A 22,109-nucleotide genomic window follows, 5' to 3' on the forward strand; every position below is an offset into this window, starting at 1 on the left:
ATTTTATGGTCGTCTACTGCAGCACACGCCATAATGAAATCATTACGAAATAGGATGCCTGCATCTTCTGACTTCGCACAGGTGGACCGTGGTCGGAGCCGCAATGTCAAGGCCAAGAGGCGCCACCTCCCACCCCAATGACCATAGACTGTAGCCCCTACTGTAGCTTAGTCCTCCGCAGTAATCAGGAAGTGACGCAAACTGTACCTCATTGGTCCACAACAAATATTATAACAGTGCCCAAATGACACAATAAATCATGAAATCGACCCATGGACAGTCATAAGACGAATAAAATACACATATTGTGACTATTTGTTCTCATGAGAAAAAATTATTGACTTTGTATTTTGACCGCATTTGTACCGTAGACTTACATGGAAACCGGATATGAAAACACCTATACTGGAGCCAACCGTAGTGGCGCTAGTGAGCAACCAGGAACAACAAGACCAGGAAATGAGCTTCAAAAACGAAGTCTGGTTTTGGCCGCTTGATTCAAACCCGGTTTCAGAGGGTCTTAGAAAAGACACTATGACCCTATTTACACTTCATTTCAAAATGCGTCTTGGACGATCGGATCACAAGTGGACAGCGCTAAATACAAGTGTAAACGACCACCAAGACGCATTGTAATCCGATCACTCAAACCACTTGCTGAGGTGGAATGGGACGTTTGACCACATATCTTTTGTATTGTAAATGCTAATGCGTCCTGATGCGTCCCCGACAAGGACGTAACAGGAAAATACATCATCAATGCAGGATGTGGTTGTTGTTTTGCAAGTCGCGAATGACTTTGTCCTGCCAATATCAACAGTTGGAATAGCTCGTACATGTATATTAGTTCTTGAAACATTTTTGTTTTTTAGCTAGCCCGTGCGAAACAAATCTGGCACTTGTCTGGCGACCTTCTGTACACTGAAACACCGAAAGCCTCCATTTTCTTCTTTTTTTTTTTTCCAAAGTGGGTTCCTAGTCTAACTACTTATTCTGACACCATGTTGTGACTGACTGTCTAATATAAAAATACCACCAGGTACACGCAAATGTCTGGGAGAGTTTTAGTAGCTTTATTTCTCATGCTCCGCATGGTCTATTCTACTGGCAAGGTTGAATTTTTCTTACCAAACTCTATCCGGTTCTGGTTCAAGTGCATTTTATAATAAAGGTCCTGCTTATAGCAGTATTAAACATTATGTCTTCATTTCACAACAGACGTGCAAAATACCCTGCATCGGCAAGAGACTGTGGTCTAGGTGGTCAGGTTTGTTCGTAAACAAATGACGTTGTGCAGTCGATTGCCTAATGGACAACCAGCACCAAAGAATGGCTGTTATATTCACGATCAACTGGACATGTATTCTGCTTCACCTGCAAAAAGAATGCATTTGTATACGGTTTTTGCGACTGGAAACATCCGCACTGCATTTCTGAACACGAGAGGAGCCCAGACCATATGTCCAACATACTAATACCGATGCGGAGGTTGAGTGGCACTGGGGCAATTCACTCAGCCCTAATAAAGCAAACGTTGGATGTGAGGCAATATTGGAGGGATGTTCTCCAACGGGTTGTGGCAGTGATCAAGTTTTTAGGACCGCATCGGACAGTGAAGTAATTGACAAATCGAACACGCTTTCCTCTGCCTATCCCTCTGATTTGGACATAAATCTTGCCAATTAACTGATTCACTTCAGATCTTTCATTAGACCTGATGGACTGAACATGCGTCCATCGAAACTTCTGAAAACAATGCTTGATTGTGCATTGCAGTCAACATTTCCCAACGTATACATTGCGTTAAGACTGTATCTGACACTTCCTGTCAGCAACTGCGAGGGAGAATGTCCTTTTCGCAAATGTCCAGGATTAAGAATGAACTAAGGACAAGGATGACACAGAGACGCCTGAACATGCTGTCACTCATGGTCATTGAATCAGAACTCGTCCGGGAGTTGGACTTTGACGACTTAATCAATGACTTCTCTTCAAAGAAGGCCAGAAGAAAGCTGGTGGTTTAGGTAGGATATTTTTCACTGCGGATTTTGTGTGGTCGTAGCTGTGGCTCTGTACTACATTTGATGTACATTTATGTATTCTTTCACAGTTTGTTGTTGGTGGTTTTATTAAAATTAAGGTGTGTGTTTTGACTCCTAAAGATACTGTTCTGTACATGGCATGTATAGAATGAAACAGACCTAAAATGGCAGTAATTTAACATGTCAAAATAACGAATATAATTTCAAACTAATACATGCTGTGTGGTCGTGGGTTGCCCTGTGCTATTGTGTGACCAAACTCTGTGTGCTTGGGGAGGGCACACGCAATGCTTGCGTATTTGCATGTGTAGGGGTCCGTGGTGAGTTTGTGTCCAGGGCCCGTGGTCATGATAATCCGTCCATGAGTCGAGGAGTGTAGGCATACTAATGGCTACTGCTAGCACCAGCGACACAAACGCAAACAGGAAATGGTATGTTATGAAGGAGGTGTTTAGGTTTTTGAAAAATAATGTTACCGGGATGTTTATAATGACGTTAATGGCAACATTGATGATAATTCAAACATTTAAAACAGTTATGAGGGCATAATTGCCACATTTCATAAAAAATCATGATGAGATGAAGCACGAGAAACTGACAAGAGTAAACGCTGGAAAGGCACTGAAAACAGAGGCACAATCTGGCACTGAAGAGCAGGGGAACAGAGAATGTTTCACTAAGTGAAACAGGTGAGTGAAATGAGAGATAATTGAACAGAGCGTGAGAATGCAAACAGGGAACAGGTTAATTAAATCAGAGTGATTAACCAGTGCATGAGAATGCGGCCAAAACAGGTGAGAGTGATCGGCTGAGGGGAGAGAGAGTTAGAGGAAATCACACCCATACTACAAACCAAAACAAAGATCGTGCAGGAAAGAAACAAATAATCAACTAGAAAGTGAAGTGACAACAGAAACATAACAGGCTAACCTTGGCATTTGCCTCAGCCACACCACCATCCCAGTCATACATTCCAATAGCGGGACAGCCTGTCATGGTTTATTCCTTACTTAACCAACAGGTAATTGACTTACATGTAGTATAAACTTTACTGAGAGGTATAATGAATTTCATGTCAAAGTGGGATTTTATAAATAACTACTTAGACATGATTTTCTGCATGTTTTTTTCCCTGTGTATTTATGATGCAATTTGATCATAAAACCATTTTATAAATGAGGCAACTGGTTTGTTATGTCATTTTTATACTCCAGTGAAACAGGAAGTCTTTGGAGGCCATAATACTTTCCTCAAAAATTGAGATTAACTTGGGCATGGTGGTGTAGTCACCTCACAGCAAGAAAGTCATGGGTTCGAATCTCAACCTACTGTAGGCCTTTCTGTGTGGAGTTTGCATGTTCTCCTCGTGTCCGTGTGGGTTTCCTCCCTGTCCTCTGGTTTCCTCCCACAGTCCAAAGACATGCAGGTAGGCTAATTGGAGACTCTAAATTATCAGTAGGTATGAGTGTGTGAGTGAATGGTGCGTGTGCCCTGCAATAGATTGGCGACCTGTCCCGGGTGCATTCCTGTATTCCTATTCTTGCCCAATACATGCTGGGATGGGTTCCAGAACCCCAAGCAACCCTGCCCAGGATAAGCAGGTTTAGATAATGGATGGATAGATGTTTTTTATGACAAATAACTACTATATTTAAATTCCAGCAAGTCCGCTTGTTATTCTTACCCATGTTTGTTGTTGTTTGTTATCTATTTTAATTTGGCAGGAACCACACTTTCCATCACCCAGTCAATGAATCAAACAGAATTATACGGAAACTCTCAAAATTATAAGAAAAGCTTGAATTGAACTCCCTGTGTATGATTTTCTATGTACGAGTTTGAATTGATTGCTTCTCTCTCTGTGCCAGTTGACTGTAAGTTAAAAATGTGTCACGGGCTGGTGCTGTTCTCCCTAAAAATAATAGTGACCCAAATTGTCTAACCTGCTGCAGACAATGGCTGCTGTGAATACAGATGCACCATGGTGCAATATAATCTGGATTAGACAGCAGGTCCACCAGCCCAGTCACAAGACCTACAGGTCAGACAAGGGATAAGTAGTACATCTGCAGGGAGGTGGTGTAGTGTATGGGGGTTTGTAACGTGCCAGGGGTTTGTAATTGTGCTAGTGTTGGACTATATACATGCTTGTGGTGTAAATGCTGTGCTGTGATAGCTTTGCACATTTAGTATTGTATTATGATAGTGTTGTTCTGTGCATTGTCAGTGACTATTGGTGGTGCTTGGTTCTCTGCTCTATTAGTGTTGGGTATTGTGAATGATGTGAGAAATTGTGTCAGTGCCGTGTTCTGGTAGTGATGTGCTGTGTGCTGCTTTCGGTCCAGGCTGCATCTGTGTTAACGCTATGCTGTGTTGGATAGTGCTTGGAAGAATAATGCAGGTATTGCAGATGTAATGCAGGTTTGTTAGTTTAGCACCACCACAGCTTTACTTTTGGCTGTTTAAACAGGCTTGGGTTTTAACAATCATCAGGAACACAGAGTTAATCCCTAGAATAATAAAGAGGAGTTGAGAGTGACCTCTGCACAGATTACAATAATATAAAAGCATTACTCACATGAAGACACAGAGGATTGCTATCTAGTACACTTTGTGTGCTCAGGGCAATGTTGGCCCTGTCATCACAGAAACCCCATCACAGACTTGTATTTATACCCAAGAACAGCATTTGACTGTGGCCCTGTTTACAAACATATTCCATACAGTTATATTCAATGCATATGGTCATGTGTTTACACTTTATTTTGAATGTGTTGCAAGTGTAATTCCATGCTTTGAGACTGAGATTGCATTTCTACTGGTTGTTGCGCTCAGTGTTCCATCCATCCATCCCTACAACCAGCTACATAGCAAGCTGTCTAATGACTCCCACATGCTTATGGGATATTATTTGTGAAGTGAAGTGTTGATGACACGTGAAGACACATATTGGAGCTTTTACATTCATATTGGTTACCATCAGAATTTGACTCAGATCTCCAGATGGACAGATCCAATCCATATTCTAATTTCAAATACAGTAGGTCACTTGAAAAGGCAAGCGTAAAAGTGGCCTGTGCCATTCCAAGTCTTGACACTTTTGTGTTATATAAGATGTGAGGTTGTATGAGGGAAATCATTACATTACATTACAGGCATTTAGCAGACACTCTTATCCAGAGCGACTTACACAACTTTTTTACATAGCACTTTACATTGTATCCATTTATACAGCTGGATATATACTGAAGCAATGCAGGTTAAGTACCTTGCTCAAGGGTACAACGGCAGTGTCCTTACCCGGGAATCGAACCTGCGACCTTTCGGTTACAAGCGCAGTTCCTTACCCACTGTGCCACACTCCGTCCTACAAACTGGGACCCAGAAAAGGCTGGCATTTGAATGAACCTGCAGGCTGAGACTCATCGCTGGACTTCAAAGAACCCAGAGCCGTGCGCTAAAACAATAAGTTACTCGGATTTCCTCGGGATGAGCAAGCCGTTGGGTCTCAGGAATGTTGCCACCTGGGCACAACTAAGATAAGGGGAACTGGTCTCTTTGTTTATGGTTGTGGGGGTCATTAAGGGTCATCAGGCCTCTGGCCAAATGATGGGACAACTGCGCAATGGGCCCCTCTGCCATTACACTTTTTATTTCTTTTCTGGATCTGGACTTTAAATCATCTGTTTATCCTATTTACAAACCCCAGAAAACCGTACAAACCATGCACATGTTTTCATTGTATTATTGTATTATGCATTATGTAATAATAACATGGATTGCATGTACAATGGTTAAACAAAAGGGTATTTTCATGACAACTGCACCATAATATTACATCCACTTGGCATGTTTGGTATGTACATGTTCACCATAAATCAAACCATTGAATGAAATATGTTTCATACCAAATAGAATTTGAAAAAACATAGTTTCAATAACTCAGGAAAAAACTAACACAATGGAATGTCCTCTCTGGTAATCATCTCCTTTTCCCCATTTCCCCACCAATTGTTTTAACAACCGCCTCCAAATGGTGGGGGCCGGAATTCGAGATTTATGATTCGGCCAGGTTAATTTATGGTAATACCTAGACCAAACGCGGGATTTGGCTTAAAAGGAAGGGAGACAAAGCAATCGGGGAAGATCGTAATCGACTTTCCGCACTGCGCATACTCGGTGTTCTGTGTGTAGCTAAACAGGATGGGTAATTACTCTGTATTTATGTTTTTTAAACCTTATAATTGATTTTTGAATTTGAAGATAACAACCTACCTGCCTGTTCAATAAATTCTTATTTTTAACTTACGTGGTCTTCATGACTCTAATCCATTTTATCTTCTTTTCAGCCGAAATTCCGTTTAAATACTCAGGGGGGCAATTATGACTAGGACCTACTGATCAGGGGTCTAGTACAGTAAAAGTCTTTAGTGGGGTCTTCAAGTTAGATAGGTGACCACGATCTGCCTGTTAAGGGATTGGTGGTATTGGTTCTGGTGTTTTGGCTTAAGAGAACCCATGGGCGTGGTACGCCGGTTCTTGTCAAATTCGCCTTAAGGAGCCCGATAGATACGCACCGTCCTGGGCTCATAACTATCGATGCACTATCCATGTAAGCCAGGCATGGAAGGCATGTATTATGGTGGTCAGCCTCTTACCCTCTGGATTCCTCGCCGAACTGAGATTTAACAATAATGCTAAACCCGGGAGCATATATTGAGGAATGATGGCACAAGATAGAGTCGAGTGTAACCACTCCCAAGTTCCACGTATAGTTAAACCCAAATTTTAAATTATCATGTAATATGGAGTCAGATTAATACGAGAGTAAAACATAGTAACTGTTACGCTTTCTTGCTGTGGTCACGGATATATCTGTTGTGTTGTTCCGCGTATTTGTGAATATTCTGATGCTCCCATTGGAATATTGACCGTCCGGCGACAGATCGGATATATCTCTGAGGACAGCATAGCCCCGTTTACGAACGGAGAGTAACCAGAATGCTACTGATCCGTTTCAGGCCAGCTTTAAGCGGGATATGAAGCAACGCCTTCATATCTAACCCGTGGCAACGGAACCAGTGCATTCTTAATTATAATTGTGCCCTGTTCTTACGAATAGAGGAAAAATAACTAACATCTCCGGTTTTGAATCACACCAGCCAAGGGAGAACACGCGGTGCCTTCCCCTCCAGCTACAAACCCTCATTGGTCTAGCTGTGAGGTGTTTACAAGGTGTAGTGGATAAAGAGGGGCTAAGGGCTAATGGCTAAGAGTTAAGACACTTGCTGCAATTTCAGTTCCCAAGAGTAGATGCTCATTTTACCATTCAGCAGGCTGATTGGCCTTGATGTGCTTCAGTAATATTTGTTAAATGTATACTGTCAAGGATGAGGGCATCAGTACTGGATGAGGGCATCAGTACTACATGACTAAGCACATAATGTTTGTATAGTCAACCAATGCTAGGTACAATAATCTGCAAGGAACGTTGTATTTATATATTTCATAAAAACCTCAAGATGTATGATTTACAGAACTCTGACACCGTGGAGGTCAGAACAGCTGAGACACTGACCCATTTCAAACGACGACTGAAGACTCACCTCTTCAGGCTGCACCTCTCCCCATCCCTCCCTACCTCCCTGTAAATGCCTGTATGTTATGGTTATACACTTTGCTGTACGTCGCTCTGGATAAGAGAGTCTGCCAAATGCCTGTAATTTAATGTAATGTAATGAAACAACTTTTTTTTTAAAGTATTGGCCAAGCTTTATTTTAACCTTCCATACAAGTTTATCTACAACCCCAATTCCAAAAAAGTTGGGACAGTATGGAAAATGCTAATAAAACAAAAAGGAGTGATAATGTAAATTCTATTCACCCTGTGGCCTGTGCTATATTGGAAAAAAAACTGAGCATTATTTCATGTTTTACCTTGTGAACTTAATTGTTTTTTGAAAATATACACTCATTTCAAATCTGATGACTGCAACATGCTCCAAAGAATTTGGGCTAGTCGAGTGTTTACCACTGTGTAACATAATTTATTTTAATAACACCTATTAAGCATTTGGGCACTGAAGACACCAGTTGGTTAAGATTAGCAAGCAGAATTTTCCCCCATTCTTCCATTATGCAGCTGCACAATTGTACGGGACCTTCATTGCCGTATATTTGTGCTTCATAATGCATCACACATTCTCAATCAGAAGCAGGTCAGGACTGCAGGCAGGCCAATCTAGCACCTGCACTCTCTGCTTACGCAGCCATGCACTTGTAATCCAGGCAGAATGTGGTTTGACGTTGTCCTGCTGGAAAATGCACAGACGTCCTGGGAAAAGATGGCATCTGGATGGCAGCATATGTTGCTCCAAAATTTGTACATATCTTTCTGCATTAATGGTGCCCTCACAGGTGTGTAAGTTACCCATGCCATGGGCACTGACACTCCCCCATACCATGACAGACGCTCGCTTTTGGACCTGATGCTGATAACAGCCTGGATGGTCCTTTTCGTCTTTGGCCCGGAGGACACAACGGCTGTTTTGTCCAAAAACTATTTGAAATGTAGACTCGTCGGGCCACAAAACACGCTTCCACTGTGCTGCTGTCCATCTCAGATGAGACCGAGCCCAGAGAAGTCAGCGGTGCTTCTGGACAGTGTCGATGTATGCTTTGCATAATAAAGCCAAATCCATTACAGACGCATGACGACTTTTAAGACAGAAATGGCTGAGGGATCAGAGATCATGCGTATTCAGAAGTGGTTTTCGGCCTTGCCCTTTACGCACTGAACCAGATTCCTTGAATCTTTTAATTATATTGTGCACTGTAGAGGGTGAAATGCCCAAAATCTTACCGATTTGTCTTTGGGGAACGTTGTTCTCAAAGTGCTGGATTATTCGCTGAAGCATCTGTTGGAAAATTGGCGAGCCTCGACACATTCTTGCTCATGAAGGACTAGTGGCCGGTTGCATAAAACACCTTAGTTTTTCCCTTAAATGTTTTACTTAAGGGATTATTTCCCCTTATCTTAGGGGATCTTGTAAGTGCGTTGCATAAAACCTCTCAGATGTTTTCCTTAGGTAAGGGTAATTCTTAAGTATTTTACTGTATATTGGCATATCAACTTACGGTAAAAACAGGGGAATCCCCACGTTACTATGGAGATGGCTCGGATGTGCCTTGTTGAGGAGGTTAAGTTAAACGGATTCACGAGCTACTGCATCTCTCACGGCAATTTTAATGAGTTGAATAGTAAAATAATTAACATAGTCTAACTAATTACCTAATAATAATAATAATAATAATAATAATAATAATAATAAATCATAATCAACTAGCTGGCGAACCAAATTTTGAAATGGACAGTAAACGAAGGCACGCACATCGGGGTGCCTGAATCCTGATGTGCGTGCCGTCACTAACGCCACAGATCCGTGGAAAGCCATGCTGCCTAAAAAAATTCCCTCTTGATGACTTCTTGTTTGGTGCGAGATGGAAATTTCACGGTTCTGTTTTAGCGGCACCGCCATTCCTACAGTCAAGTGGGTTGTCCCTGTCTCTAAAAATTAGTCGAGGCACATTTTCCTCCTCCAATGGCTCAAAAAACGCTGCCATTTTTCAGTTTTTTTCGACTTAAGGCAATGTGTTGCTAGCCTTAAATTAAACTAAGGGAAATTGTCGTTAAGGTGTTTTATGCAACACTTAACGGATTTTAAGGGATTACTTAAAACGCAATATTTAGGCAAATCTTAAGGCTTTTCATCATTTTCACTTAAGGAAACTCTTAAATAACACTTAAGGGTTTTTTATGCAACACCCTTAAGTGTAAGGGACATTTAAGGGAAAACTTCAGGGGAAATTTCACTTAAGGTGTTTTATGCAACCGGGCATAGGCCTTTCTTGGAGGCTCCTTATATACTATAACACGATTGCCTCACCTGTTTAACATCACCTGTATCACATCACTGTGATATTGTCACATCTTTATTAGTCCTAAATTGCCCCTGGAATAATATCATTTGGCAGAAAAAACTGATAGAATACATCTTGGTGCTGCCCTCTAACCTTTGAAAAATACTTTCTGCATCTCACTCTGGCCCCACCCCAGTCATGGTTTTAGAGTACCTCATTGGAGGTACTACTACGTCATGTTGCTGTCAAATCAAGATATCCTGCAGGAAAAGTGTTGCCCCCCACAGATTTTTCTGTTCACTTTGTAATATGACAGAAACCTGTCGACACCTGATTGGATAGATTGGTTTCGACTCAATGTTTTTCAGACTGGAGAACCATGGCGGCCTGTTCATAAACTTTCTCATATTCCACTTAAACAGGCCACAAAATATGTTTCTGAAAACATTTGAGATAAGAAACAGGCCATGTAATTGCTGAATCTTGATTTATATTTGATCTGTAAGAAGTATATAAGAAGTACTGCATGAATTACTTAAACTAAAGACAAACAAGGCAGCAGGTCCTGATGGCATATACCCAAGAGTACTCAAAGAGTTAGCTGAGATATTTTTAAACCACTGGCAGGTATTTTTAGACAGTCCTTAGAAACTGGAGAAATACACGAGGACTGGAAGTGAGGTAATATAATACCAATATATAAGAAAGGCAACCACACTGATCCAAGAGACTACAAACCTGTAAGTTTAACTTGCATCACATGTGAAATACTGTAATCAATCATTAGAGACAAGTTGGAAATATTTCTTGAAAATAGCAACATCCAAAGGGACAGCCAGCATGGTTTCTGTAAGGGAAGGTCATGTCTGACAAACCTTCTGGTATTCTTTGAAGAAGCTACCAAGTGTTTTTATTATAACAAGGCATATGGTATTATCTACTTATATTTCCAAAAAGCATTTGATAAGGTACCACATGAGAGACTTGTTAGTAAAATGAAGACAGTAGGAATTAGAGGACGTATTTCAGAGTGGATTCAGAACTGGCTACAGGGTAGAACACAAAGAGTAGTAGTAGGAGGGACATTTTGTGAGCAGGAAGCTGTTAGAAGGGGAAGAAGATTTAAATAAAATCCAGAAGTGGGTGAAAACCTGGCAAATGAAATTTAATATAGCCAAATGTAAAGTTCTGCATGTGGGAAATAAAAACATTAGGTAGGATTACTTTATGGGAGGAACAAAATTGGAATGTGCTCAGTTTGAAAAAAACTTGGGGGTAATGGTTGATCAAAGCCTTTCTGGTTCTAGGCGATGTGCTGTAACAGTAAAAAAGGCCAACTGGATGCTGGGATATATAGCCAAAAGTATTGAGTATAAATCCAAGGAAGTTATACTTATCTTATACAATAAATTTGTTAGACCACACTTAAGGCTCGGACATACTTTCCGCATTCCGCGGACAGCTGCGGACCGGTCGCGCGCACGCGGTTCCATTGATACTACAATTGAGGGTTCGCGTCGGACTGGCGTTCCACGCATGCGCATTTCCCGATCCACACTCCGTTCCAGTTGGTGGCAGCAATGAACCATAATGTTGTTGACCAACCTCCATAAAAATCAAGAAGAAAAAGAAGAAGAAGCCTGCGCATTACGAAAAAAAAAAGGCATTTTCACCTCTTCCAAGCGTTTGCGCGATTTCTCGCCAGGAGTTCAACATCATTTGGCTGTCTTTGTATTCTTTCAAAAACGAATTATATAAATGTGGGTAACGGCGGATCTCCTCGCACAACTCTATTCAAAACAAGCATCCATTTTGTTATCAGGAGCATGTGCAGTCGGCGCGCTTGCTATGCGTACAGTCCTCGCGGTCACAAATTTTGGGCTGCACGCGGACGTCCGCATAGGGGTCCGTGTGGACCCTCGCGGACATGGGTGGATGACGACATTTAGGTCACACGGACCAAAGCGGACCCTTGCGGACACCTGAAAGTATGAAGCAGGCTTTAGAGTATTGTGTGCAGTTCTGGGTACCATACTACAAGAAAGATATAGAGGCTCTGGGAAAAAGTTCAAAGAAGACTAACAAAATTGATTCCTGGTATAAAAGATAAAAGCTATGAGGAAAGACTTAATATGCTTAACCTCTTCAAGCTTAGTAAAAGGAGACTGAGGGGTGATTTGATTGAGGCTTTTAAATTAATAAAGGGGATCAACAGAGTGAACTAAAAGAGATTCTTCAAGTTGAGTTCTGTTAGTAGAACGAGGGGACATAAATGGAAATGAACAAAAATTTGATTCCATACAGACATTAGGAATAATTTTTTTCATGCAGTGAATAGTCATTGTGTGGAATAGTCAGGTCTCATCATTATATTATGTTATGTTATGTTATCTGTAATGGCTAGTTTGGCAGTTTGATCCAAGTTTCATGAGCCAGGCACAGCTACGTTGTACAAATTCATTTACATTTGGTATGCTTTACACAAATGAGATGGACACACCTACTCCACCCACCCCAAGACACGTTTTTCAAAATTGTGTTGTAGGCAGAGCCAGGCTGAAATAGTAAGTGCAATTACTCTTTAAAATCTGTTCACAATTACTAAATTAAGCAAAAGTTTGTCTCAAACAAAACACAGTTTGGAATGCATTTCCACAGGAGCTGATATAAGACCTGAAGTTCAGAACTTGTACTTCATCCACATCTCCTTCTAATATGTTTCCATTTGGAACTTTTTTTCCTAGCGTGTTTTCACTGCATTCCTGTTCCTTGTGTGTTCTGAGATCAAGATGTGTACACTACCCCACTTAGACACCCACCCAAAATCAAGACCACAATCTCAAGTCCAACCCACTCATGGCCATAACCTCAGGTCCAGCTCTGCATGGAGACTGCCCAGACATGGCCTGCGGTTGAAAACCCAACAGATGAGCTCAGTCTGGGGATGGACCCAGAAATCATGAACACAGTACAGGGCCTCTGTGTGGTTTGGAATTAAGGTTCCGGGAGACTGCTCAGTGACTTGCACACAGAACCCAAAATCCATTGTGTTAATGTCAACATAAATGGCATTTGCTACTTTTAAACAGTTAAAACCTAGTATGTGGCTGGACATAACACACGTGATCCGGCCGACCAATGGTGTGATTTCATAACTCAGCCGACCAATTGTGTAACTTCATCACTCACTCAGTCACTCACTCAATCAGTCACAGACATTCGCGTTTGTAGGGTTGGCCTCACTGTTGTGGTCCAGCAAAAAATATTAAGCACTCTTAATGGATTTACGCTCCTGTGTTTCACACACTAAGCCGAACATACCTGCATTTAGGTGCAACCGCAAATACATATAATTTCAAAATTTCCCCTTTAACTTCACTTGGAATCTATAATTCAACTCCTCACAATCAAAATTGATAGTGATCTCTCTTGTTTTGGAAAGGACACTTCTGTGAGGACCACTGTCATCAAAGTAGATCTTTATTGACAATAAAGGCAATACAGTTATGTATGGCAGTATGGCTCTGTTCTGGAGCTCTCCCGCCAACCACGCAGCCCGCGTGGATAAGGCCGGGAGGCCAGCAGCCAAAATCCCCTAGAGGGGTACACACAGAATAGATCCAGCAGCAAAGCAAGTTCTTAACACATAGGGATGGAACAATGCATATTCTTAACACATAGGGATGGAGCAATTTAACACGTAGGAAAGGAGAAATGCAAATTCTTGACACACAGGGATGGAGCTGGGGTGGTGGAGAGGATTTACAAAGCAACGTGCAGCAGCTTGCATGCAGGAGGAGCAGCCGAATGAGTAGAGGGAGGCTGTGTAAGTAGACCGCCCTGTTAAGTGAATGTACTGTGATAGGCGAACATCACTCAGCTGAGCCATCAGCTGATTCAGCCGGAGCGCTTGACTCTCGTGGCCTGCCAGAACTACGCGATGCTCCATTTCTGTCAGGACCACTGTCATCAAAGTAGATCTTTATTGACAATAAAGGCAATACAGTTATGTTTGGCGGTATGGCTCTGTTCTGGAGCTCTCCCACCAACCACGCAGCCCACGTGGATAAGGCCGGGAGGCCAGCAGCCAAACCCCAAAACAACCATATGCCAACATGCTATTAATAAGTGTCTCCGGCTGATGTGATGACTATGTGTACGACCACCTGGAGGAAGCCCTTCGTCCAGTCAGCTTGAGGCCGTCTATTTTTTATGTGGATCAGTGGTTATGTGTACCAACACCATGTTGGACGTTCCCCTGAGGCCAATACTTAGATGTATTATTAATTAATAAACCAGAGGAACATACTATGTGTGATATGATATTAGGCTATGTGTACCGACAGCTTGTCGGCATTTCCCCTCGAGCGCCGAGATTTAAACTAAACTGGGGGAAATATACTACCGACTGCATCAGTGTAAATTAATCCTCACTTGTTGCATAAGTCTACTGGAAGAGCCAGTAGTAGCAGCAGCCGGAGCAGCGTTAGCAGTAATGGCAGCAGCGTAGGAGCCTTAGCAGCAGCAGCAGTATGAGCAGCGAAGCACATGTTCGACAATGATGTGATGACTATGTGTATGCCACCTAGAAGAAGCCCTTTGTCCAGTTAGCTCGATGCTGTCTAGCATTATGCGGATCAGTAGTTACGTGTACCAACGCATGTTGGACGTTCCTCTGAGGCCAATAGTTAGATGAATTATTAATTAATAAACCAGGGGAACATACTATGTGAGATGTAATATTAGGCTATGTGTACTGACAACTTGTCGGTATTTCCCCTCTAGCGCCGAGATTTAAACTAAACCGGGGGAAATATACTATTACCTGCATCAGTGTAAATGAATCCTCACTCATTGCCATCCATACAAGCATGCATGGATAAGACCGGGAGGGGGCAGCAGCACAAATTCCCAAAACAACCATACGGCGACATATTGTTAGTAGTTGAAGTGCTGAAGTGATGACTATGTGAAACGCCATTCGGCTTCATCTGGTCAGCTCGAGGCCGTTCTAACATTGTGGTTCAGTGGCTATGTGTACCAAGCTTTTTTGGCCTTTCCCCTGAAGCAAGAGTAAAATTAAACCAGGGGAAAATACTATTTGTAATGTTGAAGGCTATGCCTATGTGTATGGCCTTGGCTTCAATCAATCAAATTTATTTGTATAGCATATTTTACGGCAGTCGTCACAATGCGCTTACAGACAACCCTGGCCTGAACCCCCACAGGAGCAAGCCTAAGGTGACAGTGGCAAGGAAAACTCCCCGTGGCAGATAGGAAGGAACCTCGGAAGGAACCAGGCTCAAGGGGGGGAACCCATCCTCCTCTGATCGGCTCAGGGTGTTGATTGTGACAAGCATGTCAGTCAGTGGCTTAGCTACCTCGTAAGCCCAAGGCCATTCAAACTAATCACCAAATATTATTAGGCTATATGTACCAACAACTTGTTGGAATTTCCCCCCAGCACCGAGATTTAAACCAATTAGAGGGAAATATACTACTCATATCAGTGTAATGAATTCTCGTTCAGTAGTAGTAGCAGCAGCAGCAGCAATAAACAGCTGCAGCAGTAGGAGCAGTAGCATCAGCAGCAGCAACAGCAGTAGCAGTAACATCAACAGTAGCGACAGCAGTAACGCAGCAGCAGCAGTAGCACCCAGCAGCAGTAACAGCAGCAACAGCAGAAACAGATTATAGAGGAAACATTGGCAGTTGCGACACCGGTACTTGCCAGTAGACAGTAGCAGCCGTGCTCCTATACTGCAAAGCTCATAGCTTTTGAATGGAAATTATTTCAATGCCAACGGATGAAAGAAGCACATGTCCAAAGCCCTGTAGCTTCACTGAGGATGCCGGGAACCATCACTGCTGTCGTTGCCGCACTTGAGCAGGAGTGGTGGTGTAGAACTCCGGAATGGGGACCACATTGCCAATGAGACGGAGGTGGACGGCAACCAGATTTTGTCATGGCATTTCCCAATAAAGGCTCCTCAGGGCTCGCATGGGGGTGCCACCACAGGTACCGGGTCATGGAGGAGAGGATGGAAAACAGTGCTAGTATGCAATAATGACACGAGTTCCTTCGTTTTCTGAGGTGTATACAAAATATAGCTAATTTAAGCACATTTGCCATGGTGAGATCACATAAGGAATCATGAAGCATAAGGAAATGCAGTTTCCAACAGTGGGTAATTCGGGGTTGAAACTCTTGCCTTAAAATAGAGACCAGTTTGTGAACAGAGTTATATGAGGCTGAAGAGTCTATGCATCTTTTAAAAATTGGGGGGAAATGCATTCTGCAGAGATTGGATGAACATATTACTGCTTCTGCCCATCAGGCGTCACGACGAGGCTAATCTTGCGTTGCAAGCGAAGCGACTCCTGCCAAATGGATACGCTGGAAAAGATGCATAACCCGGTCCCAAAAGCCGAGACGATTGGCGATCGCGTTTTTGAGTTTCGCTTAATTCGCTGACGTAAGAGGAGGGCAGGCATCGAAGGTTCGAAGAATTATTTCTCAATACGTCACTATATAAACATTATTTAACAGTTGGGCACAGTGGGCTGCTTTAAAGCGCCACATTGCATTACTAATATGCTTACCGAATGATTATATTAGGAGAGGAATTGGAACCAATCTCTTATTTTTATTTTTTATTTTTTTTAAATTTATTTATTTTTAACCATTGTATTGCACTCTTTATTTCAGACAAAAATGCAATGTACAATTAAAGAAAACTATGACAAAGTTGCGAAAGCACATGCTACAAAGCTGCCTGGAACCAGCCATAAAAGGAGCAGATGCAATGGATGACGCGCAACGCCATTTGCGTGAGCATGCAATTGTAGAGACCAACGGGCTATGCGGAGCATGTCCGTACCAAGAGGTATAATTTTTCCTCAACATATGTTCTCAGTCGTGTGGTCACATGCCTGATCACATGCACGGTGAAGAAGTCAGAGCAGTGATGTGGAGAAGGCTACATCAAATCCCTTCTCTGCTGTGAAGCCTAAACGCCCGTTTAAGTGTCATGGAATACAACGATACACTTATGAATGCGGAACGTACGCCTTCGCGTCTTGCAACAGCACGATACTGAGAGAACCAGTTGGACGAGTCAACATTAAGCCTAATTTGTCTCATTAAAATGGACATTAGCAATCCCTAAACATTCAGCATCGTGATCTGATGGCTAAATTAGATAGCCAACCAAATTGTATCCTCACAGATTTAACTAAATGTTAACTAAACTAGATTTTTCTAAATGATAAAGGACACTACCAGATACCTAAACCATGGCAACAGAGATAAAAACTGTCAACTCAACTTCATAGAAAAATCTGGAAAGATCCAGTAAATGTGTTCAACAGTGAGAGGATCAGTGGGGATAAAAAGTCTAAAGACACTACCATGAACTGATTGTTTCCATCATTTATCAAAAACTTAAAAAAAAAAATAAAAAACGTTTTACTCATTTCATATACCTGAAGCAAGATTACATATTTTTTTTACTAACTCAAGTCAAAACTTTCTGCTAATATTAACATAAAGTAAAACATTTTCAATATTTGGTATGTCCACCATTCTGGTGACTCTGGAGTCATGCATGTCAACATTCCTTGGACTTCCTTAGACTTAAAATAGTCCTGGTAAAGCTTTGATTTGTTTTCCAGATGAATGACTGCCTCATCACCAAATTGCAGCTAAATTGAAAGTTTCTATGCAGGCATTGCAATGCACAGTACAGAGATTTGTAGAAACAAAGTAACTTTCATCCAAAGCAAGAGCAGGCAGACTTAATGCAACCACATAATCTGCAGATCATTATGTTGAGCTAACAACATCCGATTCCAAGATTCATAGCTGGTAGAACAATGAACACCCTACCCCAGTTAGTTAGGGTGTTCTTTGGGAGTATCCGAACCACTTTTGGTGGCAGCAACATGCAGGTTTGGGGCTGTTTTACCTATTCCAAAGTTGGTGACTTGCACAGTATTGAGATGGCAGGTATGCCATCCCGCCAAGTTACAGCTTGGTGGAGCAGCATGCTTCATACCTATACAGCACAGAGAGTTTGGCACTTCAGGGTTTACTACAGAAATAACCACAATGACCACAGACTCTTAGCTCTTTAAAACATAAATATCTAACTTCTGACCTCAGAATTCACAATATCTGCATAATAAAACCCCCAAACTTTTTGTGATTTTGTGTTTTTTTCTTCTTATATTCTTTTTCCTGCCTGGTTACATCATCACAAATGCTCCAGGCCTCCAAGCAATATGTCTCCCTATTGGACATTTAGTTACACAAGCCAATAAAAACATCACATACACACGCAAAATGGACATATATATTTTTAACCAAAAAATTTTGCAGCCACTGCAAGTACTTTGGTGGTGGCACACTTGCCTTTTGAGAACCATCATGACTCTGGATCGAATCCCACAATAGGCTCAAGCAAATCTTTAATTCTTTACTCAATATTGTAGCCGGTTAATAACTGAAAGTGCACATGGTACGTCATAATGCAGTGTATACGTTCGGTGAACGGCGGGTAGATATGGTGCAAAAGCAATAATTGAGAAGAAGTAGACAATTATAAGTGAGGGTAAAAGAAATGTGTTCTTAGCTGGGCTTGAACCTAGGACCCCATGTTCCCAAGACTGTAACCTTGCCCACTAGGCCACAGCAGACTAGCTGTTTAAACTGGAAATGTTTTAGAGTAAAAAGGTATGGGTATTTTGTTGTTAGTGGGATAGGCAGCAGGAAAAATAAGAATAAGAAGAAGAAGAATGAGAAGAAGAAGGAGAAAACGCAAAATCCCCTTAGTTTTGGGGCTTTATTGTGTGGACATGTGAAGTTGTTTATGTTTATTTGCTAACTGGTCATTGTCTTTTGCTTTAAAACTATTGCTTTTGCAACTGTATAATCCTTGTGGGAACTCATTTATATTCCTGAAATCTATTCTCTATCATCTCATATGCAAATTACGGATGAGTATCGTTCATCTCTCAGTAAGCACAAGACCGAATACAGATGGTATCTAAGCATCTGAAGGGATGGAAATCTTTCACCGAACGTATAGACTGTATTATGACATACTATTGGGACGTTCGGTTAACTGGCTACATTTGCTTGCAATGTGAAAGTTTTTTAGCTGGCTAGGATATAGCCAGGCCATATGTAACGAAGACCTGAGCTGAATTGGAGTTGAACTGAGCTGACCTTTCTGTGAAAACATGTCAACCTAAATTTCGACTCCTTTAGATGTCTACATTCCCTCTATCATTGGCGAGCGGTCATAATAAGCTATAAATTTGATTTTCAATTCATTATTATAAGTAACATGACCATTATTTACATTAAAACATGTAATTTAAATGTTTGTTTCTCAATTTCTTAGATTATTTTCTTTTCAAACGGCAACCGCGGTCTGGTTTTCAGACTATACTACCGCAGCCTGCCACATCTATCTATCCTGTAGTGATGGGCGAAAATTAACGAACAAATCTTTTTGAATGACCCTTTTTAGTGTCACCCATTCCTTGGACTTACATAAACAGCCAATCCAGTGTTAATTATTATAATTTATCTGTTTTCATGTAAGCCATTCCATAACAAACCAGTGCCTGCCCGCGGCAGATGGGTTCCCCCTCTGAGTCCGGTTCTGCACAAGGTTTCTTCCTGTTATCAGTCAGGGAGTTGCCACTGTTGCCCTAGGCTTACTCTTTGGGGGCCGGTTCTCTGTAAAGCTGCTTTGTGACAAAGCTCCTTTGTTAAAAGCACTATACAAATAAAAATTGATTGATTGATTGATTAGTGTGCGGTATGTACCGGGTCAGCCAATCGAACGTCCGAGTGCTCATGAATCGGACTCTCCCTGCATTTTTCCTCTCAAAACTGCAGCTGCCTGCTATGGTATGTGCAGTGCTGAAAGCATAGCAAGCGGAACAACCAATGAATGAGCGAGATCGAACCGTTCTCTCGCACTAGGACGTCTGCTACTTGCCCCTCAAAAAGAATGACAAATCGTTGGTCTGTCACATTTCTGTAACCTTGTATTGTGATTACATAGCCTACCTACATACAAGTAGGATGCAGAATCAATGTATTAAAATGAATATTACACTTATAAACTTATACATGATGAATGGTAATGCATTGAAAAGAAGTTTGGTGGGGCGTGCAGCACTAGTTGTTGAATGTGCATGTACTATAACAGAGTGTCACAGAGAAACTGACACCATTTTTTAGAAAAAGTATCAAAACTCGAGAGGTTTGGAAGGTTCGATACATTTACATGTATCAACCCGAAGGAACCGATACACTGTGAAAAGAATCCCGCCCACCACTGCTATCCTGCTCACCGAGTAGTGCATTTCCCTTTGGTACTTTTTGGTTGAGTGACCTAGGTTCAAATCCCCCTTGGGCTACAGTAAAGCAAACCTCTTACTCAGTACACTGGCTTGCTGGCTAACTAAAAACTAAACGAATAAAACATTTAAATTATCTCTTTTGCATCTGTAAAATCTTTGAGGCAAACTCATCTATATTTATGAAATCCAAATAAATTACGCTCACAATTTAGACAGTTCTACTTTCAGCATTTTTTCACTGAGCTTAAAGTAATAATCTCAAAGATTTTCATTTAAATATTGTCTGTTAAGTCACTATCTATCGCCGAATGATGTAACACAATGGTGATTGAGCCTATGGTCCACTGATGAAAGCCTTTGCATTTGCAGTATTACCAAGTATTATGGGTGTCTGTGGCGACATTCCCAGGGAAAATCACAGGCAGTACACAGTTAGTGATGCATTTTCCATCACCCAGCAGTGGTTGGTCCGCCAGAGAGGGTAGGCGGAGCTAACTCAACAGGTTCGCTCTTCAACTCACTTGTGTGAGAGCGGCATACTGTTTTTTTCCCGGTGTACGCTAGCGTTACAATAACAGAAAAAAAAGGGGGGGGGGGGGGTGTAACATCAGGTGTATAACATCAGGTCATATTATTTGTTGATGTAGATTTCTTATTAAATTTGATGACAATGTAATGTTACTAAATTACATAGCTATTTACGCTAGCTACCGGACCATGTTAGAAAGGCAACATTAGTTTAGACAACGTTGCGCACAGTAGCCATCTCTCATATCAGGTAACGTTACGTTAGCTAGCTAGCTAATGTAATTAACCTAATCTAATGTCAGCTAACAATGAGAAAAAACTCTAGCTAACGCTACCGACCGGTACCGACCTTGCAAACCATCTCTCAAATTCAACGCTACCTTGTAACGTTGCAATGCAGCTAACTAAAGGCAGGTTCAGATCAATGATTCACAACGAGACTGGATGCAACTTGCAAAATTCCAAGACGTATGATTGTAAACGTTCTAAAACTGCACTTGGCGATTTGACAAGGTGGGTCTTTTGAGACCCCAGGCAACGGCTTCAGACGCTCTGCAACTAACCAGTTCACACCGCTGCAATTTTTTAACATTCTAAAACCGTTTCATCTCGTTGCGAATCATTGATCTGAACTGGCCTTAACGTTACCGTTATTTACATTGCCATCAAGTTCATCAATATATTATAATGATCGGAATAAGTTAGCCTAATGTTAGACAATGAATGAGTATGTACATAATGTTACTTTTATAACAACCATTTTTTATTCAGTAAATAGTAAGCGTTATAGTTACCGTCTCAGAAGACATCATTCCCTTCTCGCTTTCATGTGTACTGGTGACCTTGAATTGTTATGGAGGCGTGGCCAGGTGCCAACTGACTGACGTCATACAGGTGACACTGTTTGGATCTCTGGGAAGTGAGGTCCAAAAACACACCTGCAATTACCGCTTATAGGTACCGCCAAAGACAACGAAACGGAGATCTTCGAGATTGTTACTTTAATGTTAGCTACCTTGCTAATTGCACAACAAACCACCGTTAGTGCAGACGCCTCCAAAATTAAGCAGCAACACCTGTGTTGCAGTTTGGTCTGGGAAGTATCATTACCGGTCCTATAGAAACTGCCACAAAATAATGACTTCTTCATGCCAGATATCCTATATCGATTTTCTCAAAACGGTTCACATTCACCACTGCACTTGTAGGCCTACTGTTAACTACTTCTTAACTAGGCTA

General features: G+C 41.6%; 1 protein-coding gene across 1 annotated transcript in view; it reads left to right on the forward strand.

Annotated features, from left to right (window-relative positions):
• The first annotated feature begins 4,006 nt into the window (after window positions 1-4,006).
• Window positions 4,007-22,109, forward strand: part of LOC118226580 (gamma-aminobutyric acid receptor subunit rho-3) — a 53,647-nt gene continuing 35,544 nt past the window's right edge. The window contains exon 1 of the mRNA XM_035416336.1: window positions 4,007-4,083. The gene's annotated coding sequence lies outside the window, so the exon portion shown is untranslated. The remainder of the gene's footprint in view (window positions 4,084-22,109) is intronic.

The sequence above is a fragment of the Anguilla anguilla genome, chromosome 4, assembly GCF_013347855.1.
Source record: "Anguilla anguilla isolate fAngAng1 chromosome 4, fAngAng1.pri, whole genome shotgun sequence".
Classification (NCBI taxonomy): Eukaryota; Metazoa; Chordata; class Actinopteri; order Anguilliformes; family Anguillidae; genus Anguilla; species Anguilla anguilla.